We start from the raw sequence: 13,758 nt of genomic DNA on the forward strand, positions 1-13,758 counted from the left end.
TTGACATTGATGGAAAGGTTGTCGTCATGACACCCTGTCACTAAGCTCTCTCTCTCCGACTCACCATTATTGGAGTATACCATCAGTGGTATCATCTACAAATTGACAAATGGAGTTAGAGAGAATCTGTTGACACAGTCACGAGAGAGGGGTAGAGGACTGAGGACCCAAACCATGCTGTTTTGTACTATGATTCCGTTTCAAAGTTGTGACAGATTAGATTCTTGGATATCAAAACATGGCACTTACCCATCATGTGCATGTTGGAATGACATAATGAAAACAAATAAAATAATGATCTGCATGAAATTTGATGAGAGGTTCTATGAGAAACCTGTAGAGCGCTTATGGTATGCGAGGCTTTCAGAGATGAACTGTGTATGGTCCAACAGAGGACACAGTGTTGGCAATGGAAATAAGATGTAACACTTGGCAGTTCTCCCAAAAGAAGAAATTAAGTGAGTATAGCCACATGCAGCCTTGTGAGAACCAAAACCTGGTCAGGATCAGGAAGGTAACATTTAGGTAAGAATACTGTGTAACTGCGGCCTCCTTCAGTAGAGTGGGACATCAGCTTTTGATGGCTTGTGTAAGATTTGTTAAGGAATTTTACTACATTTAAAAACAGTTTATTGTAGTGTAACATTGTTTTTGATCGAGTTCAGAAAAAAGATTTGCTATCATCTCTTGCTCTTGATAAAAGCAGACTCCAGCTTGGTCCCAGGAAATGTTCTCTCAGTGGAGACCAGCTACGGTCTGGTCAGCAGTAACATCTTAGTTGTAATGTTCATCTGAGTCGAGATCAATAAATTTCTGGGCCTCTAAGGCAATCAAGGGATAAGGAGATGTCCGTAGAAGATGGTGCTGATATGGAAGCCCATTCAATTCGGCATATCTCATCTATGTGTAACTATTGGGGATATGGGAAAAATATGTTACAGGGAAAATTAGTGAAGGAATAGGATGTCTCTGTCAAGCAGCATCAGCTTGATGGGCAAATGGCCACACCTTATTTCATAACGAAGTTTGGAAATAGTTTCGATAAATGATGGAAAGGATTTGAATGATCTGTTCCTGCTCCTAATTCTTATGTTCTGACAGTGGGTCTTGTTCTGCTTATGTGGAAAATGAGATGTTTGGCATGTATGACCCAATGGATGGTAACTCATGGAACCATCGAATATTTTCTCCTTTATTTTGAGTGAATTCAAACTTGAATTCATTGTATTAAACTAATTCCAAGTCAACCAAGTTATCTATTTCACTTGCCAAGTTTAGGGATGCACCAAAGACAATCTTTGATACTTTCAAGACTTAATACAGAAAATTATGAAGAAAATTAGCAGATGCCAGGCAAACCTCTTTCCTGAGTTTCTTTAAGGTTCAGAATGGTCAAAGGGTGTTTATGAAATGATGCCTCCCAGAGAATTTGGAGGGATTTGTCCAGCATTCAGTACTTCACTATTAATCCATCCAGGGTTGTCCCACAGTCTGCACAAAGGCCAACGAATACCTCTGTGAAGCTAGACAGTGGAATGTTGATGGATGAGAGAGCAGACAAACATTATAATGCACTGAGGTGTTGTTACTGAAGGCATAGTTGGAATAGTGGCAAAAATAATCTTGTGCAATTTGCATAAAGCCTGTGATTCTTGCAAATCTTATCAGAAAAAAACAAACTTTCAATCAAATGTCATCTCCCATCATTTCAGGATGCTTTACTGCTAATTATTGCATTTGAAACGTAGTCAAAGCTATACAGGGGCAAAGAGAGCAGCCAGTTTTCATGTGGCAGTATCCGAGAAACATCACATGCAATAATTGATCACTTGACCTATTTTTGGTAATGTTTTGAAGCATAAATGTGGCCAGGAAATGCCAGAAAGTATCTGACTATTGGGAAAGTGTGGTCGTGTCTTTTTCTGTCTCATGGGAACAGGCAGATATCTTCCAACATTTTACCTAAAAGGTGACACTTTCAGCCACACAACTCTCTTTCAGTATGATACCATAGTGTATTCCTACCTTACGAAAAGGAAGGTTGGAGTCTTTCTTATTGGCTGAAGTGCACCATACTGACATTAAATCAGGTATATAAAGGGAGAATGTGATTAGTTTTGCAGTCACCTCTGTGCAGTTAATTTGCTTGCTTCTAAATTCCTTTACATTTTATTATCAAGCTCCTTTCATTTATGCAGATGTGCCATTGCCCTCATTGCTACCTGTCTAGCAGAATTTTGAATAGCCTGCTCCTATCTTACTCATCCTGAACAATTTTTGATTGCTCAATGATAGCATTTAGCTTATTGTTTCCAAATGGCTATACTTCACGTTTGAACTTGTCATGCTTTTCTGGCAGGCTATTCACCTTCAGAGAGCATCATAGTTAAGCTTTTTCTCAGCTTGTTATAGTCCAGGCCTAGGCATAAAGAATGGTCACTTGACCAAGACTGTGGAATCCAAGGTCATCACGGTTCAATGCCTTTAAGAGAGGAAGGTGAAGGAGCAATATATTGGATTTAAATGCTTTTCCTGACTAGTGGCACAGAAGTGATTGAGTGCACACAAAGGGCACTTGCCTTAAACACCAAACGAAAATGAAATATTCCAATCAGATTATTTTTGGGGTTGGGAGCGGGGGATACAGAACACGTTTGCGGCCTTCAAAGAGCTTAAAAGGTCAAGCCATCCATCACAAGGACTTAAATGGATCAAAAAGATGAAAATAAGCTTGTCAAAGAACGCTCATCCGCTGCAGTAGAGAAAAGCTCTGATGTCTTGATCATTCTGTCTGTCAGCGTAGTCACAATCTGACCGGACAGTCCTAGTCCATTTGAGTAAAATGGAAGAAAGCTTTTCTGCTGTCACATTGATGTGACATACCAAACCTATCTGTAATTTCAAATTTTGCACTAACAGTAATTAGGCTGGGTCACACACAGCATAATGTACCATTGAGGATTGGACACAGCTGATAGGAAGACAGGCAAAACTTAACTGAATGACAGTTCATTTTTCCAATTTTAGAATCCACCAAGCAGGCTGCCATGATCGCTCTGAGGCAGGTATGTAAAGAGATTTAAATTTAAGTAAAATGACTGGTGGAGAGACAATAGGATGTCGTGGGTGACCGGTTGTATGTTTGCTTACTTGTTCCATTAGCAATAAATCTTCTAATTAATGTTTTGTTGTCCACTGCATCCTACTCATGCAAATGAAAACCTGCAGTTGATAAATATTTGGGAACATTATTTCCTTTACTGCTGACATAAATCTTCCCTTTCTGACTGGAATTGTTTCTGGAATTATGGGAATAGGCTATAGTCACATATTGGAGTAATTCTTACAGATCGTTTCATGAGAATATTTTCTCTGAAGGTTTGTGGCAGTGGATTTCAGGCTCCAGGATTGGGGAAATCTGTAGATTCGGGGGATCACTCACAACATGCTGGAGGAATGCTGTGTGTGTAGCTCGAGATTTCCGCATTGGCAGAACCTCCTGTGTCTCTGTAAATTCTGGTTCATGTTTTGACTCTATAAAATGTGCTTTGTAAGTCGTGTAGAACTCGAGGTGTAATTGCAATCATCAAGGGAAAAGAGATCATGGGTCTAAGCAGTTCTATTAGTTCATTCTCAATAATAATCACTCTGGTCTTGCCATGAGGTAAATCTGCAGGTAGTTGATTTTCCAACTGTCAGCCCCTTACACGGTATTTGATCCTTGTAGACCCAAGGCTTGACTGTTACAAAGGTTCGTCTGATGAAGCCACCAATAATTCCTGAATAGCTCCTCTCCCATTAGGGGACTCGCTGATAGAGGAATGTGGAGATTTACCTGTTCAACCCTGTCAAACTTCCCTTTGGCTTGTATCGTTGATAACAGCAGCCTGCATCCCAACTCAAGACTAAACGTTGTTCATTCACCGCCTCCAGCCTCATCAACAATACACACTGGTTCATGGTTAGGTAAGTCGTCAATTGAAAAATAAAGTTCAACTCCACTTTCAAATTGCTTCATGTTCTTGCATCATTTATTTCTGTCTGCTCCTGATGCCATATAACTCAGTGGATATCTGCAATCCTCCAACTATAATATACCCGGATTTAATTTACTCCTGCATCGGCACCTGTTCCTTCAACTGCCATGGCCGTAAACTCTAGAGGGATGAGTCCAAATGCATTGAAAAGTTGTCCATCATCCTTGTACTTACTGGAAAAGGGGTCGCGTGTGAGTCACACAGGATATCCAGCTTCTAAACTGCTTGTGTGGCTGGTTTAGCCCATTACCCTTACTGGGGAAATGGCCACTGACAACAGATCCTTCCTCTCCCAAGAATGAGGTTTCTGGAGCTTCTGCGGTTGTGGGTTTTTACAGGATGGGGTTGCTCGCCTCATGCCCAACCTTCCTCCTTTTCCAGTCGGGCCTGGGACCTATCATGGCGGAGTTTTTTCAGTTTGACCACACACACACAGACACACAGAGGCACACACGCCCCTTGACAATTATTGTGCCTTTAGTAGATGTGTATTTTATTATATATTTCATTAGGAATTTGAGGGGAATTGGTATGCCACCAAAGACTGGCAAATTTCTACAGATGTACCATAGAGAGTATTCTAACTGGTTGCTTCACCGTCCGGTTTGGAGGGCCCACTGCTGAACAGGTTTGGAAAAAGCTGCAGAGTTGCAAACTCAGCCAGCTCCATCATGGGCACTAGCCTCCCCACCATCGAGGACATCTTCAAAAGGCGATGCTTCAAAAAGGCGGCATCAGGCATTAAGGACTCCCATCAGCCAGGACATGTTCCCTTCTAATGACTACCATCAGAAAGGGTTACTCAACATTTTAGGAACAGCTTCTTTCCCTCTACCATCAGATTTCTGAACTGACAATAATAAACCAACCCATAAATGCTACTTCACTAAACTTTTGCTCTCATTTTGCACTAATTTAATTGAATTATCTATATATATTTGTGGTAATTTATAGTATTTTTATATACTGCAAAGCACTACCAGCACAAAACAACAGATTTCATGACGGGCTGTATGTCAGTGATGATAAATGTGATGCTGATTCTGTATTGACTCTCTTTTTGGAAACTCTCATTGCCGGGCACTTGTGTGGCACCTCCTTCTACCATTTTCGGATGGCACAACATGATCCTTTACATTTATCTGAACCGGCAGGTGAGTCAGTTGGCTTAATGTCTGATCTGACTGATGTCACCTCCAACTGTGCAACAACTCCTTCACCACTGCAGTAAAATGTCAGCTCAGATTATGTGCTCAAGTCAAGCAATAGAATTAAGCCAATCACCTTCTGTGAGTTCAAGTCCCACTGCAGGACTGGAGCAGAGGTGAGAAAGTGTTCTCTGAGCCAACCTGACAGTTATAGCAAGGGGGCTATGTGGCCCTGTTGTTCATGGTGCCACACCACAGTGACAACTGATCCTCCTATCTACTACAGCTGCTTGTGCAGGAGTCTCACGGTGCTGTATTGGCAGTCTTAAAGGAACTGATGAATGCCAGTCAAAAGCCAATGGAGCTTTGTAGTAAATCAATTCCTGGCAATCAGCTCTACTTAGCATTTCTTTTAAGCGATTGACTTGTTATTTTGGTCCTGTGACTTTGGTTTGTGATGTGACATTCTGGATAAAGGAACTTGCAAGAGAGGCATCTGTTTTACTGATGGTGTTCCATTATTCTGTTTATTTCACAGAAAATTTAAACTCTTTACCACAAGCTCGCTTAAAGAAAAGCAAAGTAGCATTTTGGGATTAAATGACATTTAAGAGATGTTTAGAGAGACACTGAAGCAAGCAAGGCATAGATGGGTATGGTCCAAATGTGGGTAAGTGGGATTAGTAGAGATGGGCAAAGAGATTAGCAAGGACATGCAGAGCTGACCTTTTTGTCTCTGGTGTGCAGAAACTACATTATGTGAGGGAACTGCTCCCATTCAGCAAATTAGGCTCCAGATTTGGACTGAGAGGGATCCCAGTTGTAGAGTTTCTATTGCTAAATACTATTTTAGCTTCCTATTAGACATCTGATTGCTCATATTGAAAGCTTCCAGTTTGCTTGCCCACATCGGCACAGACACCGAGTGGAGATTTTAGCCATCGCCATCCATATGGCGATGAATCGCAACCCAGCGTTAGGTTCTTCCTTTTGCCCTGAAAGTTATAGAGAGGAACTTAAGGACAGATTGTAACAGGGGTTGCTTGAACAAGCAGTCATTGAAATGTGAACATTCTCTTCTGTGAAAAGCTGAGCCGTAGAATCATGGAGCAAGCACTACATTGCAGAAACAGGACATTTGGCCATCCATTCTAGGCCTAACTATTATTCTGCCTAGTCCCACTGACCCTCACCTGGACCATATCACTCCATGCACCATCCATCCATGTACTTCACCAAATCAATCCTGCATCCACCATTTCCACTGGCAGCTCGTTCTACACTCTCACCACTTTCAAAGTGACGAAGTTCCAACTCCAGTTACACAGCCTGGAAACTGTGTGACACTTTCAATGCTTTTTTTTTGGGTAATGTGCATCCTATGAATATTTAAAATGAACATTTTAGAATGACGATTACTTACCACATGCAGAATTTTTCACATCAAACAAACAAATCACAACTCGCAACACAAGGTAAACAATGTTAGGCAGTCAAAGCAACTGACAGGCACAATGGGAAAAATAAAATGTATTGAATAGACTGCGTCAGCAATCAGCGGGCTGGTGGTTTACTCAAAGTTCGAAGTAAACTTATTATCATCATATACAGCCCTGAAATTTATTTTCTTGCAGGCATACTTAAAAATCCATAATAGAATAATAACCATAAAATACAACAAATTGTGCAACTGCAAAATGATAGAAATAGTAATAATAAATATCAAGAATATGAGATGAAGAGTCCTTGAAAATGAGTCCATAGGTTGTTGGAACTTTTCAATGGTGGGGCAAGTAAAATTGAGTGAAGTTATCCCTTTTGGTTCAAGAGACAGATGGTTTAGGAGTAGTAACTTCCTGAACCTGGTGGTGTGACTCCTGAGGCCCCTGTACCTTCGTCCTAATGGCAGCAGCTAGAAGAGAGCATGACCTGAGTGGAAGGGGTCCCTGATGATGAATGCTGCTTTCCTGTGACAATACTTTATGCTTAGTGGTAGGGACAGCTTTACCTGTGATGGAATGGGCCATATTCACTGCATTTTTGTGGGATTTTGTGTTCAAGGGCATTGGTGTTTCCATACAAGGCTGTGTGATGCAGCTAATTGATCCACACCACACATTTATAGCAGATTGGCAATTTATTAACAATGAGCTACTGATTTCCATTCTGTGTTTATTGTTACAATTTGTAACAGTGTTGTAACTTGAAAACTGACAATGTGAATATCGCGTAACTCTAAAATGCTTCAAAGTAAAGTTTGTGGTACATTTATTTGGAAAATTTATGGATTATATTTACATAATTACTGAGTATTTCACAATTATATTAACATAGCTTTCAAAATTATATTAGCATAATTTCAAAATAATATTACGATCATAATATTAATGTAACATTAATATTATACCATGGGGGTGCCATGGTAGCGCAGCAGTTAACATGACACTATTACAGCTCAAGGCATCTCGGAGTTTAGAGTTAAATTCTAGTGTCATTCTATCAGTAGTCTCTGTTCGTCCTCCCTATGGAGTGTGTGGGTTTTCTTTTGGGTCCTCTGGTTTCCTTCCGCAGCCTAAAGACAGACAGGGTAGGTTAATTGTTCATAGCAAGTTGTCCTGTCATTAGGTAAGGGTTAATCATATTTGTCAGGCATTGCCAGGTGGCATGGCCTAAAAGCTCCGAAGGGCCTACTCCACGCTGTATTGCTAAATAATTAAATTATATTAAAGAAAGTTACAGCTGCTCCATGCGCAAGAGTATTTCAGTTACTGCGCGGCCACCCACCTGCGGCGCAGCTTAAGAGGGAACAGTGTCCAACATAACATCTCGAGACCTATGCTTAGCACTCTGATTTATGAAAGCCAATGTGCCAAAAGCTCTCCTTACGACTCACCTACCTGTCACACCGCTTTCAAGGAGTTCTGGGTCTGTATATGGGTCTCAGCTGAGGTCAAATGAAAACTTCAAAACTGAGATTGTTGATTAGTATCAGAACTAAGAAACTGTTTAAGTACAGATCAGTTTTGATTTGAATAAGTGGATAATAGGCGCCAAAAAAAGACTAAACAGTCTCCTCCTCGTCCATATCAGATATTCTGTTTAGGGCTCTCCTCAGGGGTGGCTTAATTGGAACACCATCACCATTGTGGTCCTATCAGGTGAAATATTCATACTCATTGCTAAGCAATAGATATCACAATCACTGCCAATGTTTACCGTCTTAAAAACGTGTTGCTGAATCACTTTCGTCAACAACTTCCATCTTTGTAGTTTGAGGGTCCTTTTCAAAAGGGAGTTAAGATGGCAAAAGATAATTAACCTGAAACATGAGTTCCTTTTTTTTTCAGTCGCTCCACAGAGCTTGCACCTACGGAATATCAGTCTCATGGCATCTGACCCTGTGTTTCTAGCTCATTAGTGTAAGCCTGTGAACTACGTGCTCCATAATATACTGTAACAACAGTGTTCCTGATTTCTATTCTGACATTGCAAGACTGTCTATCTGGGTGCATCCTCCAATGTACGCTCCACAGGATCATTTGTCCTGTATTTTTTTCCCGCTGGGGTCTTTGCGTGAGCCGTGTGTAAATAAAGCTTGTTGACCCCATGCTGAAATTGCAGCATGCACAGTTCGAACCCACTTTGACTACTATGCACCGATTTGATCACCGTTTTTGCATTTGATAAATCTCAGCAATGCATTCAGAGCCACTGGGAACATTTACTCCAGACTCAGAATCATTGCTGGGAATTACCAAATGGACAGTCTCTGAAGTCTGGGTGAAACGCAGAAGGAATTAGTGGTTGTTAGATTGATGATCATGGTTGAAGAGTACTGTCTGACTCATTTCGATCTCTGAGCAGTAAGGCAAACAATAAAAATGAAGGTTACCTCGTTACCTTAATACTCAAATCGCGAGGATCTCCCATGCACTTTGAGCGAATTCTCTCTGGTCTTCATTACATCATTCAATTAATGCAGCAAGTTATCGTATCAGTTCTAGGGATATGAAATACCACAGAGAAGGTTAATCTAAATGATGATTTTAAGACAAACCTGCCCATTTGGTTCATGTAGCTTGTACAGATAGGTAATTAAATGTGTTGATATTCATAACCTTCATAGAAAATTGCCCTTGTATGTGAGTTTCTGTAATTTTAAATTTTGATTTTAATTTAGACACACAGCACGGTAACAAGCCCCTCCAGCCCAATGAGCCGGTACTGCCCTATTATACCCACATGACCAATTAACCTATTAACCAGTACGTCCTTGGAATGTGGAAGGAAATTGGAGCACCCAGAGGAAACCCACAAAGTCACAGGGAGAACATCCAAACTCCTCACAGGCAGCGGCAGGAATTGAAACTGCGTCGCCTGTACCGTAAGGCAATGTGCTAACCACTATGCCAGCATGCTGCCCAATTCTGTCCCAGCTTTATTGAAATTATTTACTACTTCAGGCCGTGGTTGAGTTAAACCTAAGATATCTGGGTTAATTGCGAGAATCAAACGACTCAATGTGTTTTATGTATAAATATTGTGGTCAGCACACTGCACCGAGCGCCTGGGGTCACAAGTGTAAGGGTGATCTGTGAACCCACAGTTTGGGTTACACGTCCTGATTGTTATTTTTAAATTATCGATGATTTGCTTCTCAGGCGATATGCTTCATGCCTCACTGGAGCGTACACCAACACACTTCTTGAACAATTGGAGTGCCATATGCTATGTAGGAATGCCTGCTTTTTGGCACAATACATGGATTTGTAAACAGATGCACTTAACCATCTATACTGTAACCAGAAGGAGGATGGAAAGGGTCTGTTTCTATTGCTGCAGTAATAAAATATTCCTTTTACTATTTTGGACATCCTTTGCCATTTTTTAATGCTTTATAAAAAGAATAAAGCTTAACTTATAAAGGTTTGCCTTCACTAGTTACCCCATGGGCAAGTCACTGTGACTTTATCTGTGGGTTAAATGTAAGATGTTAGGGAATTCCTGGCCATTACTGATTGTCAGCCTCCAGGCAAGCTGAATCTTAAGTAGTAATTGCATTTTTATTTTCCAGAAACATAAAAAGGCTTTTGAAAATCTATACTTAGCAACCAAACATTACAAGACTTTGGTGAATGTAGTTGGCAAAATGGAAATGGCTGGTTTTCTGGAGCTCGTTGAGCTAGTGTGACAAAGGGTGAAATTCATGTCTCGAAGAGTAAGCCTAAAGAAGTGCTGTGTGACGATTGTGGTCCCTGGCAATTTGTTTCATAACTAGCATAAAATTTAGTCACTTCATCTAAGTACACAGAAATTTCAGCTATTTAACCGATCGTGCTGCCCCTGTTGGAATTTTAATTCATTCACTTTTGAGGATCTGGTTGTTAAGGGCAAGGCCAGCATTTATTGCACATCTCTCATGCCCCAACTGCTACTGTCCTTCTGTCAGTCTTCTACATGCCATATATTTTATTATTGGTTCATTTATTTGTGGTAAATTACTTTTATGTGTTGTGTGTGAGCTATATGGACTTTGTTGTGTACCTTGGTGCGAAGGAACATTGCTTTGTTTGGCAATGTACACGGACACAGTTGAATGACAATAAATTGAACTGTTGAAGGTACTCCATAATGTTGTCGGCCAGGGATGTTCCTGGATTTAGATCCAGGGACATTGAAGGACCAGCGAACTACTTCCAAGGTAGTATGGTGTCCAGCTTGGAAAAGCAGAGAGTGGCAATATCCCAGGCATCTGCTGCCCTTGTTCTTCTGAATGGGTGCAGGTTTGGGAAGTGTTAAAATTGACTCAACCTTCAGGCCTCTACCTCTGGACTCGTCGACTTCAGTCCTTGTCCCTTCGGGCTTTCAACTCTGGACTCACTGGCTTTGAATTTCAACCTTTCTGGCTTTCTAACCTGACGGATGCAGTGTTGGATTTACGCTGGAACTGATTGAGAAGAAATGTATCTATTTTTCCAGGGAACACTTCCTCACAACCACACTTGAGATGCCGTCTGTTCCCACAGCCTTGATGGCATCCAGTGCCTTCATCTGTTCACCTTGATATCACATGGAGAGAATCAGATCGGCTGTGCTGTTATGGAGAGATCTTTGGACAAAGCTGGGATAGATAATCTGGCTGAGTAGGGTTACGAATACTAAACCTTGTACTGTATGTAACATTGATATGTTTGTGCTTCCTATCATTGAGGAAGAAGGTACTCTTGGGCCCATTTTATAGACAATAGACAATAGAAAATAAGACAGTAGGTGCAGGAGTGGGCCATTCGGCCCTTCTAGCCAGCACCACCATTCACTGTGATTATGGCTGATCATACACAATCAGTACCCCGTTCCTGCCCTCTCCCCATATCCCTTGACCCTGCTATCTATAAGAGCTCTATCTAACTCTCTCTTGAATGCATCCAGAGACTTGACCTCCACTACTTTGTGGGGCAGAGCATTCCACATATCCACTACTCTCTGGGTGAAAAAGTTTTTCCGCATCTCTGTTCTAAATGGCCTACCCCTTATTCTTAAACTGTGGCCTCTAGTTCTGGACTCGCCCATCAGCAGGAACGTGCTTCCTGCCTCCAGTGTGTCCAATCCCTTAATAATCTTATATATTTCAATCAGATCCCGTCTCATCCTTCTAAATTCCAGTGTATACAAGCCCAGTCGCTCCAATCTTTCAACATATGACAGTCCCGCCATTCCGGGAGTTAACCTTGTGAACCTACGCTGCACTCCCTCAATAGCAAGAATGTCCTTCCTCAAATTTGGAGACCAAAACTGCACACAATACTCCAGGTGGGGTCTCACCAGGGCCCTGTACAGCTGCAGAAGGACCTCTTTACTCCTATACTCAATTCCTCTTGTTATAAAAGCCAGCATGCCATTAGCTTTCTTCACTGCCTGCTGTACCTGCATGCTTGCTTTCATTGACTGATGTACAAGAACACCTAGATCTCGTTGTACTTCCCCTTTTCCTAACTTGACTCCATTTAGATAGTAATCTGCCTTCCTGTTCTTGCCACCAAAGTGGACAACCTCACATTTATCCACATTAAACTGCATCTGCCATACATTTGCCCACTCACCCAACCTGTCCAAGTCACCCTGCATTCTCATAACATCCTCCTGACATTTCACACTGCCACCCAGTTTTGTGTCATCGGCAAATTTGCTAATGTTACTTTTAATCCCTTCATCTAAATCATTAATGTATATTAATGAACCGTACTCTCTCCGGTCCTGTTCACCCTGTACACATCTGACTTCCAATATAACTCGGAGTCCTGCCATGTGCAGAAGTTCGCTGATGACACGGCCATAGTGGGGTGTGTCAGGAATGGACAGGAGGAGGAGTATAGGAAACTGATACAGGACTTTGTGATATGGTGCAACTCATACTACCTGCGTCTCAATGTCACCAAGACCAAGGAGATGGTGGTGGACTTTAGGAGATCTAGGCCTCATATGGAGCCAGTGATCATTAATGGAGAATGTGTGGAGCAGGTTAAGACCTACAAGTATCTGGGAGTACAGTTGGACGAGAAGCTAGACTGGACTGCCAACACAGATGCCTTGTGCAGGAAGGCACAGAGTCGACTGTACTTCCTTAGAAGGTTGGCGTCATTCAATGTCTGCAGTGAGATGCTGAAGATGTTCTATAGGTCAGTTGTTGAGAGCGCCCTCTTCTTTGTGGTGGCGTGTTGGGGAGGAAGCATTAAGAAGAAGGACGCCTCACGTCTTAATAAGCTGATAAGGAAGGCGGGCTCTGTCGTGGGCAAAGTACTGGAGAGTTTAACATCGGTAGCTGAGCGAAGGGCGCTGAGTAGGCTACGGTCAATTATGGAAAACCCTGAACATCCTCTACATAGCACCATCCAGAGACAGAGAAGCAGTTTCAGCGACAGGTTACTGTCGATGCAATGCTCCTCAGACAGGATGAAGAGGTCAATACTCCCCAATGCCATTAGGCTTTACAATTCAACTGCCAGGACTTAAGAACTTTTTTTTTAAAGCTATTATTAATGCTTTTTGAGTTAGTGATTTAGATGCATATCATATTATTACTGAGTTAAGTATTGTATGTAATGAGTTTTTGCTACAACAAGTGTATGGGACATTGGAAAAAATGTTGAATTTCCCCATGGGGATGAATAAAGTATCTATCTATCTATCTATCTATCTAAACAGCTGCGGTCCCAGCACCGAACTTTGCGGTACCCCACTGGTCACAGCCTGCCATTCCGAAAGTTAATCGCTACTCTTTGTTTCCTGTCAGCCAGCCAATTTTCAATCCATGTCAGTACTTTGCCCCCAATACCATGTGCCCTAATTTTTCCCACTGATCTCCTATGTGGGACTTTATCAAAAGCTTTCTGGAAGTCCAGGTACGCTACATCCACTGGCTCTCCCTTGTCCATTTTCAGAGTTACATCCTCAAAAAAGCACCAGAAGATTAGTCAAGCATGATTTTCCCTTCATAAATCCATGCTGACTCAGACTGATCCTTCTACTGCTATCCAAATGTGTCGTAATTTCCTCTTTTATAATTGACTCCAGCA

The 13,758-nt window shown here is 41.6% G+C and overlaps 1 protein-coding gene across 17 annotated transcripts in view; it reads left to right on the forward strand.

Moving 5' to 3' along the window:
• LOC140728939 (teneurin-3) overlaps positions 1–13,758 on the forward strand; it is a 2,305,574-nt gene that overhangs the window by 1,912,806 nt on the left and 379,010 nt on the right. The window lies entirely within an intron of this gene.

Source organism: Hemitrygon akajei, chromosome 6 (genome assembly GCF_048418815.1).
Source record: "Hemitrygon akajei chromosome 6, sHemAka1.3, whole genome shotgun sequence".
NCBI classification, from domain to species: Eukaryota; Metazoa; Chordata; class Chondrichthyes; order Myliobatiformes; family Dasyatidae; genus Hemitrygon; species Hemitrygon akajei.